Genomic DNA, 12,060 nt, shown 5'->3' with positions numbered 1-12,060 from the left:
TAAAAGCTTTGTGTTAGTTAAAAAAAAAAAAGAACTTATAATCTGTGGAGGAAAAGTAAAGACATATTTAAATAATTATAGTTCTGGTCAAACTAGAAGTTAATTTACTTGTTAATTTTACAAGCAATAACAAACTTTATTTTTAAAGTAGAATTTTCAAATTTTATCAGTTATGAAATAGCTCTTATTTTTATAAATTTGATTAATTTTCCCATATTGAGAAATGAGGCCTTTATTAGAGAAATTTGGAAATTCACAATAAAGAATTCTTTTGGTTGCAAATTTAATCTCTCATTAGTTTTACTTTACAATGTCATAAATTTCTGCCAAGAAAAAAATTCAGGGAAAAGATTTCTTTCCCTCTCACCTGTCATCTCTGTGTTTTCAACTTGGTCAGAATATGGAAGGCAAAAATGAAACCATATCTTTTTAATTCTTTGAAAAAAAATTTTCTTACAGAAACATTCTCATACTTCTTTTCTAAATTATTTATTTAACATTAAACATTTTTAATTTTATTTTTAACATTAAAACAAATGAAATTCTGAACAAAATGAATTCTAAAATTCTCTCCCTACCAGCCCCCTCCGACCTGTTGAGAAATTAAGCAATATGATATATCCATTATATGTATAAAATCAAGCAAAATTCATGCCCATGCTACTATGAAAAAAGAATACAAGAAAAATAAAATTAAAAAATATATTTTAATTTGCAGTCTGTTCATCAGTTTTTTTGGATAGTATTTTTTTGTTATGCATATAATTGTTCTGGATCATACTGATCAGAGTAGCTAATCTTTTACGTTTGATCATTGTTTAAATATTGCTGTTACTGTGTGCATATAATGATCAATTGTTGATACTTTCTATCAGTTCATATGAGTCTTCCCAGGTTTTCCTGAAGCTATCTTGCCATCTCTTATAGCATAATATCATTTCATCATAATTATAGATTACAACTTAAATAGCCATTCCCCTCCTTTAAGTTTCTAATTCTTTGCCACCACAAAAAGAGCTATTCTAAATATTTTTGTACATATAGATCCTTTCTCTTTTTCTTTGATCTCTTTGGCATACAGACCTAGTTGTGATTTCGCTGACTCCAAGGGTGAAAAGTTTTATAGCCCTTTTGGCATAGTTCCAAATCATTTTCTTGAAAAAGATTGGATCAGTTCATGACTCAACCAGTAGTGCATTAGTGTCCCTAATTTTCCACATTCCACCTGGCATTTGTCATTTTCCTTTTCTGTCATCTTAGTCAATCTGATTGATGTATTTGTATTTCTCTATGAATGATTTAGAACATTTTTCATATGATCTTGATAGCTTTGATTTTTTTCTCTGGAAAGTACCTCCTAAATTCAGCAATGGCTCTTATTTTTATAAATTACACTCATACTTGAGAAATTATCCCTTTATCTAAGAAATTTCATGTAAACGTTTTCAGAGTTTTCCTTTTTTCCTTCTATTTTGGCTGATTGATTTTAATTTTGTAAATCTTTTTTACTTTCATGTAATCAAAATTATCCGTTATTCTTTCTTTGATATTTTCTTAATTTTTTTCTGGTCATAAACTCTTCCTCTATCCCTAGATCTGAGAGGTAAAATTTTTCACAGTCCCCTAAATTAGCTTATGATATCATCTTTTATGTTTAAATCTTATATCCATTTTGACTTTATCTCGGTACACAATGAGATGTTGATCTATATACCTAGTTTCTGCCCAGCTGCTTTCTGATTTTTCCTTCAATTTTTGTCTGGTAGTGAGTTCTTGCCCCTAAAGCTTACCTCTTTGGATTTATCCTATAATAGATTTTTGTGATCATTTTATAGTATGTGTTGTATACCTATTAATCTAATCCACCAATCTTTTTCTTAGCCAGAACTAGATTGTTTTGATGATTACTGCTTTGGCTTGTAGGGCTTTTGAAGGAAAAGAATATTTTTTTGTACCTTGTAATGTTTACTAACTTAACAGATATAGATATTCAATAAATACATTTATTGAATTAAAATCATACCAGTTTTCGACTCGTCTTTAATTGGACCACCGAAGAAAAATGCCTGTTTATTTATTTTCCTCTGTAATTCAGCCTGTTTATTCTGTTTAATGCTCCCCCCACCATCCCCCGGAATAAAATTTGAATTTTAAAATCCCAAATACTCATTAGGTAATTACTAATTTAAAAAATTTTACCAAATGCATTTTAAAATTATAAGTCAGAAAGATTACGAAGGACTATTTTATTGCATTGTTAAATGTTTGAATCCTATTTATTTCCTGTAATTCATAGCCACTAAAGTCTTTCTATAATAGCCTTATCATGGAATGGTGCTGACCCCGGGTATTTACTGATTCTGCTATTGGTGCATAATCTACCTTTTTGTAAGAAACCTTTCCCATTTCTCCTTGGTGTTCCTTTTCTCTAGAATAAAATTTATTCTCTCTCTCTCTCTCTCTCTCTCTCTCTCTCTCTCTCTCTCTCTCTCTCTCTTCTCTCTTCTCTCTTCTCTCTTCTCTCTCGTGTATGTGTGACACACATACTTTTTTAAATATGTTGTCTGTTCCCCAAGGTTTGGAACTTGGGTCATTGGTTACCTAAGTAAGTGAATGATATTGAGCAGAAATAGGCAATTTTGAAAAAGGACTGGATTTTCAGGCCAAAAAAGGTTGTGTTTTGTACATGTCAAGTTTGAGATGCCTGTAGGAGATTAAATTCTAAATATCCTGTGAAGAGTTGGTGATGGTAGGACTAGAGCTTGTAAGAAGTGACTAATATGAAAAAAAGGGAGGAATTTAAAAGCTTTTAAGAATTGATGCAAAGACAAAAAATGCATAAACAGAAAAATTAAATACAAATTATAGAAACAAACAATACTAAAAGGCTGGCAAACTTTGTCTCAGAGAAAAGCTTATGAATCACCTATCCCTTCTTCTGTCTATGAAGAGATGAATGATTGGTTGTCAGGTGCTGACTACTAAAGCTTGTACTAAATGGCAGGACTTTTCCAGTATGTTTGTTTTGCTGTGTTCCGTATGATAAGGTGGAGTATCTAGTGAGTGGTGGTTGAGAGTTATAAAAAATAAAAGGTATCTGTACATTATCTAGTGGCTTCTCTTTTTGGAAATGTCTAGTCTAATCAAAATAGAATAATAATTTTTTTAAAAAGCATCTCTCTGCAGGGCAGCTAGGAAGCAAAGGTGGATAGAGAGCCAGACCTGGATCTGGGAGGGCCTACATTTACTGGCCTCAGACACTTCTTAGCTATGTGACCCTGGGCAAGTCACTTAACCGCTGTTACCTTAGCCCTTGCCACTCTTCTAACTTAGAATTGATACTAAGATAGAAGGTAAGGGTTTAAAAAATAAAATAATAGTTCAAACTGAGTGTCCTTAGATTTCTTTGAAGTCTACTTCTAATAATAGATATATTTTACTAACTATAACTACTTATTGTTAAGAGCAACCAAATTTATAATAATTTTAATGTTTGCTTGTTATTATAGTTATTTAATTTCTAAACTAAAAAATTTTTAAATTCATTTTACATAAGGTCACTTTGAATGCTCTGTAATTTGAAATGTAATAAATTACAGGTGTAGACAAATGCCAGATAACTTTAGTATCATTGCAGAAGTTTATCTTTATTAAAGAAGATAATTTATTTTAACATACAGTAGCATAGGAAGATTCAGAATAGTTTTTGTATTTTCCAAACCAAATGTTTATTAAAAATTTTTTTTGATTCCTTACCTTCTGTCTTAGCATCAATACTAAATGTTGGTTCCAAGGAATAAGAGTGGGCTAGGCAATTGAGGTTAGGTGACTTGCCCAAGTTTACACAGCTGGAAGTGTCCAAGGTCACATTTGAACCCAGCACTTTCCATTTCTTGGCCTGGCTTTTAATTCACTGTCTCACCTAGTTGCTGAGGATTTTCTTAGTTTCTCATTCTAATAAACAGAATCATTTATGGTAAAACGTTTTCTTTTCAAATAAATGAACTTTTGGGGCAGCTAGGTAACCTAGATAAGATCATTTATAGTACCAGTAAGTCTTTTGGGAATTTTAAGGCACAGCCTTCCTATATACCTTTTTCTCCTAAGAGACAAGAGTTGAAAAGCTACCTCATTAACCATCCCTGGTCCAACTCAAAGAGATTCCCATTTACAACATAACAACATATTCTAGCCTGAAGATATCCCTACCACTTTTCTCTTAGTGGCTTTATTCCATTCCATTTCAACAGACAAATCCAGAGAGAATACTTATTTAAAAGTCACTGTATTAGACAGGGAAGATATAAGAATAATTCTGTTATTACTCTTTGGGAACTTAAGTTCAAATTAGATGGAGTATAATAAGGAAGTATGGCATTGCATATTTAATTTGGCATCATAGAGTATGATGGGAGGAAGAAGAGAGATCTAGAACCTTCTAGGACTATTTACAGAAAGAGAACATTTAAAGATGGTTGTGATCTCAAAAAGGTTGGAAGAGGTGATAGATGAGCAGAATTTTGGATAAAGATTTCTGAAATGCAGAAATGAAATGTTATAGGTTCCATCAATATGTTCTATCAATGTAGAAATGGGAAAGAGTTTGTCAGGTTTTGGACATAAGAAGTAGTTCTGTTCACTAGAAAATAGTTTGGAAGGAAAATCATGTGAAATAAGGCCAGAAGTTTAGGTTGGATTCAGACGTTAGAAAACTTTAGAGAAATCTGAATCTTAGGGAAAATCTATTGATTACTTTGGTTCTTTCTGAAAGGATACCACCCTGAAACTAAAACTCTAGAGATTTCTTTCTTTTCACACTTTTCTGAACTCTCTAGAATCTGACTTCTGAATTTATCATTCAACTGAAACTGCTTTTTTCCCAATGTTATTAGTGGTCTCTTAATTGCTAAATTTAATATCCTTTTCTCAGTTCTTAACCTTCTTTATCTTTTGGTAGCCTTCAACACTATTGTTAACTCTCTTTTCTTTGATTTCTTTTTTTTTTTTTTTGACCCTTACCTTCTGTCTTGGAATCAATACTGTGTATTGGTGCCAAGGCAGAAGAATGGTAAAAGCTAGGCAATGGAGGTCAAGTGACTTTCCCAGGGTCACACACCTAGGAAGTGTCTGAGGTCAGTTTTGAACCCAGGACCACCCATCTCTAGACCTGTCTGTCAATCCACTGAGCTACCCAGTTGCCCCCTTCTCTTTGATTTCTATTTGACTCCATACTGGTTTCTTCACCTAACTATCTGTTCTCTCCTTTAGTCTCCTTTGCCAGCTCTTTTTTCCAAGTCAGTCCTGTTAATGGTGGACATTCTTTAGGGCTCTGTCCCAGACCTACCTCTGTACTATTTAATGTGGTGATTTCATCATTTCTTTCTTTCTTTTTTTAGAATATTTTTCCATGGTTCCATGATTCATGATTCCTCCCCTACTCCCTTCCTACCTCATCATTTCTTATGGGTTAAGTTATTATTTCTATGCTGATTCCTATATTATTCCTGACCTAATATCTCTCTCTTTTTTTTAAACCCTTAACAGAAGTTAAGAGTTTAAAATATTGTATATTGGCTCATAGGTGGAAGAGTGGTAAGGGTGGGCAATGGGGGTCAAGTGACTTGCCCAGGGTCACACAGCTGGGAAGTGTCTGAGGCTGGATTTGAACCTAGGACCTCCCGTCTCAGCTCTCAATCCACTGAGCTACCCAGCTGCCCCCAATCTCTCTTAATTTACAGACTTGGATTTCAAACTGCCTAATAGATAAGTCAGTTGATTGAATCAGTAAATAAACATTTATTAAATGCCTACTACTGGAGATATAAAACTAGGCGAAAGACAGCCCTTATTGTCAAGGAGCTTACATTAATGGGAGACCTATTATAATGATAGAAATTCTGGAGAGGCAGTATTTCTTAATTTTAAAATAATCTAATTGACTTGTGTAAGGGTCAAAATTAATGATTGGACGATGATTATATGAAGTTATGTGGGACGATGATTATATGAAGTTATGTGGTCGCCAATATTTATTATATCTCGAGTCAGAAGTTTGTTTACACATATTTAAAAAATGGAGAGGAAGCAATAAAGTAGAGAAATGTGAAGAGGTTAGCGAGGTTATCTATCTTATCAACTTAAATGTTTACTTTGGGTCTGCTTAATCCATGCAGAGATTAATTAGCTCTCAACCAGGAAGGCTAGTGATGAGTAACCATGCAGCCTCCTCCAAGATGGAAGTTAGTCTCTTAGGAAACTAGGAAAGGAGTCAGCCTTTTCTCTCACCCAACCTTTAAAGTAGTCAGAGACTAAGTTGAAGCTGAGCTCCAACCCCACAATCCAAGCTGAAGTCTCTGGTGAAGCTTCTTCGAAGACTCTTCCCAGTCAGAAGACAATCTCTTCAGACTATCTTGAGGGAGTTTGGGGCTTGCTTTTTTGGTGACTTTTTGTCTCTGCCCCTCTTCACAGGGGCCAATCACAGTTTCCAAATTGTCTAGCACTGCCCATGGGGCAGCGTCTGTGGGATTCACACCTCTCATCCTCTGAATTTGTTCCTGGAGACAGTAAGGAACCACTGGAAGTTTATTGAAATGTTAGGAGAGTGTTAGGTAAATTGATTTGGTGGCTGAATGGAGAAAGGACTAGGTTGGGGAATAGTTTTGAGGTAAGGTGACCCATTGGCAGGCTTTAACAGTAATCCAGGTGTTAAATGATAGAGGGACCTGTACCAGAGAGGTGGCAATGTCAGAGAGGACAAGTGGGAGTTGTGAAGACTGAATCAAACTATCTTTGTCTATCAATCAGCAGCTTTTAAACTAATCAATCAAGAACTTAAAAGTACCTTTACAAGTCACTAAGTAGGAGAGTTCACAAGTCACATGCCAGAGTGGGTAACAACTCCAGAGGCCACTGATTACCCCTTGAGTAGTACTGGGCAAATTGAAAGACTGCAATTGGTTCCTGTAAAGTGGAGGAAGGGACAGGAAGTGACGTGGGAAAGGGACTATAAAAAGTCCTGAACTTCCTGTCCATGGGACCTTTGGCTTAGATCTTCTCCTTTTGGACTGCTTCTTTGGAGGAGGACCTTTGCCTTTGGACTTCACCTTGGGAGACTGCCTCAATCATCTGGGTGAGTAGCTGGCCTTCCTTTCTGGACTTCTGGAGGGATTGATTCCGGAGAGGCCTTCCTTTCCTGGAGGATACTGCATTGGTGGAACCCTTGCTAAAGACACCACCTGGCCCTCTGGCTGAAGATTATTGAGCCTTTCTGAGGGCTGAGCCTGCACCGGATCAGTGCTTAGGGTGATAGCCTAGATAAATTCTCTACTTACATTTTCCCACTTTCATTCTTTCCACCTCTTTGTAAATAAAGGTACTAAAAGTCATTTTGACTTAAATTATATCATCTTTAAATCGACGACCACAATATTACTATAGAATTCTCATATTTAGCATAAAACCTAAATTTTAAATTCTTAGAGTTTTTGAGAGATGTTATAAAGGTGAAATTGACAAGCCTTGGCAAACAGATTAGATAGGAGCAGAGAGAGTGAGGAGTCTAGGATGACTCTTAGGTTGGGAGCCTGAGGGATCAGGAAGATAGTGTTGCCCTTTACAGTAATAGGGAAGGTAGGAGGAGAGGAGGGAAGAGGAGTTCTGTTTTAGACATATTGAGTTTAAGATGTTTAAGGACATCCAGTTAGAGGTGTCTGAAAGGCATGGAGATGCAGATTGGATATCAGAGGAAATAACATGTTCTGAGTAGACTTAAAAATCACAGCATAACGTCAAATAAAAATTAGATAATACACTATTTAAATCTGTATAACCAAGCATATAGTACATCACAGCAGTAAATAAGCTTATGAGGACTACTGTTAACACCCTTTCTCCAACACTTGGCAATGCCCACTCTTTCCTCTGGTTATTTTTTATACAGTGTGTGACCCAATATGTGTATATATGTCTCCTGTATAGTTTTTGTGACCATCTGATTATATGGAAGGGGAAAGGGGAGTACCATTTGCCAAGGGGATTATTAATAAAGCTTAAGCTTTTATGCTAACAATAATATAAATAGAAGTGCTAATAAAAAGAGAAAAATAACATTTATTAAGTGCTTGACTGTTTTATAGATTTCTCATTTTCAAAGTTTACTACATCCATACTGTTGTTGGACTTGTTAGTAATAATTTTATTTTTATTTTGTTTTAACATTCATTTTGCAAACCAAAATGGTTCAAGGAATGTTATCACTTCAAAAATGCTACTGTAATGATAATTTAAATTGACTTGCATAATAGAATAGCAATGTTATTATTACAAAATATGTCAACCTTCTTTAGAGGGCTTTAAATATAGTGATCCTTTTCAGTCTCATTTACATAATTTCATAGCCTTATTCCAGTCTACTCTTCTATACATCCTAGTTTATTTAGTAACTATGTAAAAGCTTTCTAGGGAACTGTCCTGTGGGCATTGTATTCCTCTAACAACACATTAGTTCTAGCAATTGGGCAATTAGGGACCAAGAACAGAAGACAGGGGAGAAAACAAAACCAAGCCAAATTACCCCCCCCCCCCCCCCGAAGTTACAAGAACCAGTACTTAAGAGCTCTCAGGGCTTTGTAAGTCACCTGAAACAGATTCTGACCAATGTTATTAAAAAGTCAAAAACATTGTCTAATAAGAGTAGGAAACAATCATAGAAAACCTCAGTTTTAAGGCCAAATCCATCATCCATTTGTGATGGTTTCTATTTCCATATTATCAATATTTGCAATAGAGTGATTGTTTAGAATCAGCATTCCCAATCATATTCCCATTGAACCACGTGATCGGTCATGTTTTTCTTCTGTGTTTCTGCTCTCTCAGTTCTTTCTCTGGATGTGGATAGGGTTCTTTCTCATAAGTCCCTCAGAATTATCCTGGATCATTGCATTGCTGCTAGTAGAGAATTGTATTACATTCAATTGTGCCACAGTGTATCAGTCTCTGTGTACAATGTTCTCCTGGTTCTGCTCCTTTCACTCTGCATCAATTCCTGGTCTTTCCAGTTCACATGGAATTCTTCCAGTTCATTATTCCTTTGAGCACAATAGTATTCTATCACCAACAGATACCACAATTTGTTCAGCCATTCCCCAATCAATGGACATCTCGTTTTCCAATTTTTTGTCACCACAAAGAGCGCAGCTATAAATATTTTTGTACACGTATTTTCCCCTATTATTTCTTTGGGGTATAAACCCAGCAGTGCTATGGCTGGATCAAAGGGCAGGCAGCCTTTGAAGCCCTTTGGGCATAATTCCAGATTGCCTTCCAGAATGGTTGAATCAATTTATAACTCTACCAGCAATGCATTAGTGTCCCAATTTTGCCACATCCCCTCCAACATTTATTACTTTCCTTTGCTGTCATATTGCCCTATCTTCTAGGTATGAGGTGGTACCTCAGAGTTGTTTTGATTTTCATTTCTTTAATTATGAGAGATTTAGAACACTTTTTCTTGTGCTTATTGATAATTTTGATTTCTTTATCTGAAAACTGCTTATTCATGTCCCTTGCCCATTTATCAATTGGGGAATAGCTTGCTTTTTTATACAAGTGACTTAATGCCTTATAAATTTGAGAAATTAGACCTTTGTCAGAGGTTTTTGTTATAAAGATTTTTTTCCTAATTTCTTGCTTCCCTCCTAATTTTGGAACCAGTTAAGATTTTTAAAATTGTTATTGACTTCATAGACACTCTTTTTTCCTTCTGTAGTGAATTCTATGCTTGGTTCATGATCATCTTAGTGATGAGTGAGGTAACATAAATATCAAGACTACTAGAGTGTACTGTCAGTGGTTAACAACTTGTATATTAGCCATTAAAGACATACCAGCATGTGTGTTTATCAACTTCCTTCTAAAAGAACTCTTGTGGCAAAGAGCCACACTAGCCTTTTTGCTGTTCTCATATACCATGCTTTATCTTATCAGTTCTGAATCTTCTCCCTGGCTGTTCTTGTGCCAGGAATTCTCTCCATCTCCATCTTCTGGCTTCCTTGGGTTCCACTGAGATTCAGCCCATAGACCACCTTCTACCACTGGCCTTTGCCAGTTCCCATCTCCCTATCACTTCTTTTTTCCCTTTCCCTCCTGGGACCTTTTCTAAATCACCTCCCATTTTTACTGTTACTTTTTTTTAATGTGCGTAATTGTGTTGTGCCTGTTAAAATGTGAACTGCTCGAGAGTGGGAACTGTATTTTTGGCTGACTTTTGTCTTTTCGTCCATTGCATTGGGCCCAGCACATAGTGTAAATGCTTAATAATTGTTTTCTTGACTACTGTTTTTTCTTGATTAATGTTTTGTTCACATAACTCTTGGATCTTTGCCTACTGCCCCCAAAGTTTTAGTGGAGTTTCAAATTACTAATGTTTAAAATTCCTAGAATATTGTTAAAATACCCTTCATACCCAGCTTTAGTTTTCCTCGAAGGCTATTACCAGCTGCCTTCAGGACATCCAGTTGGAGAAACACCACACCATACAGCTTGAACACAGGAGAACTTAGTATTTTTTCTCCTAACTTCCCATTTCTTGATCATAAGTATCTTAGGTCTAGAACTAAAGAGCCCATCTAGTACAATCTTTTCTTTTTATCAGTGTGTAAACTCGGGCCCATGGAGATTTAAATTTCTTGGTTTTGTAGGCAGCTGGCAGCAAACTGATGGGACTGTGGGGCATCTCGCTGTATATACTCTTTGTTCTTCCTACTGCACCAACTGCGAGCATCTTTCTTCATGTGGAGGGCATTTTCCAGTCTTCTAGCTTTGATACATTGGTGACAAAGACATCTGTCACTCTTCCAGTTCCCTCATAACTAATCCATTACAAGGTCTTGTCCATTTTTCCTCTAGAGCATCTCTTGAATTCATTGTTTCCTCCCATACAGCACTATCACCCTTGTTGTGGAACTTATCTTTTCTCTGGTGGCCTGTGCTAAGTCTCTGACCTCTTCATTTCATTCTCTACACAATTGCAGATTTGACCACATCACTCCTGCTCAAGAAGCTCCCGCCTTTAGAACCAGATTCATTCTCCTGTGTTTATCATTGAAGGCCAATCTTGCCTCCTGCAAACTGATAAAACGGATTGTCTTTATCTTTTGTGACTGTTTTTACATCAATCTTCCCTAATCCTCGAATCATTTTCCAGTTTACCTCTTTTGTGGATAATCTGTAGCTTACTTCATAGCTCACTTCATGGCCTCTTTTCTACCTAAGACTTCTCCTGATAATCTTACTCTCACTTGAGGGTACCTTTCTCTGGAAATTGCTTACTATTTACTTTTTTGGGTAGATAGCATTTCCTGTTCTCCACCAATAGAGAAAAAGCTTTTTAGAAGGCAGGGGCTCTTGTTTGTGGTTTTTTATTCTTAGCACCCCTCACCATCCTGGAACCTGTTGGGCATTTGGTCAAGGAAGGAAATTCAAAGGGAGTATAAATTGGCCCACTACATTGGACTACATTACTGTTTTGCCAAATAAAATTACCTAACATGGCAACTTAAATATGGAATTGCTGAACTGTTACTGAAGTGAAAGGTGTGACTTTTTTTGTGTACTACATCTTGGAATTACAGATTTATTTGATTAAATGTCTTTTACTCTACTTCAAAACCGTCTTCATTCTTTACTTTTTAAGAGAGCAACTTTTCTTAATTAGATTTTGAGCAATGTTTGATCACTTTTATTTCCAAATGACTTAGTTTTGCTGGCTCTTTCTAGTTATTTGAATTTAGAATAAAATCTCAAAGAAATGAATTTTGGATAATCAACATAATTTTGGATTTATATAGTGGTTTAAGGCTTGCCAAACACTCATTAGCCCATTACTCCTCTAAATTCTCTGAGGTGTAGGTGCTCTTATTTGCATTTTACAGAAGAGGCAGCAAGAGCTTTAGATTTGGAGGAAGGGTTTGAATTTTGAATCTTCTCTGTAATAAGAGGTAATCTGGAGGTATAGAGGATTTATAGAGTAAAATAGGTGGTACTTTTTAGTTTATCAGATGG

General features: G+C 35.6%; 1 protein-coding gene across 5 annotated transcripts in view; it reads left to right on the top strand.

The window, feature by feature from the left end:
* Positions 1-12,060, top strand: part of ATXN2 (ataxin 2) — an 80,654-nt gene that overhangs the window by 10,113 nt on the left and 58,481 nt on the right. The gene's annotated exons all lie outside the window — the stretch shown is intronic.

The sequence above is a fragment of the Gracilinanus agilis genome, chromosome 1 (assembly GCF_016433145.1).
Source record: "Gracilinanus agilis isolate LMUSP501 chromosome 1, AgileGrace, whole genome shotgun sequence".
Classification (NCBI taxonomy): domain Eukaryota; kingdom Metazoa; phylum Chordata; class Mammalia; order Didelphimorphia; family Didelphidae; genus Gracilinanus; species Gracilinanus agilis.
This window is presented reverse-complemented; position numbering and strand designations above follow the sequence as displayed.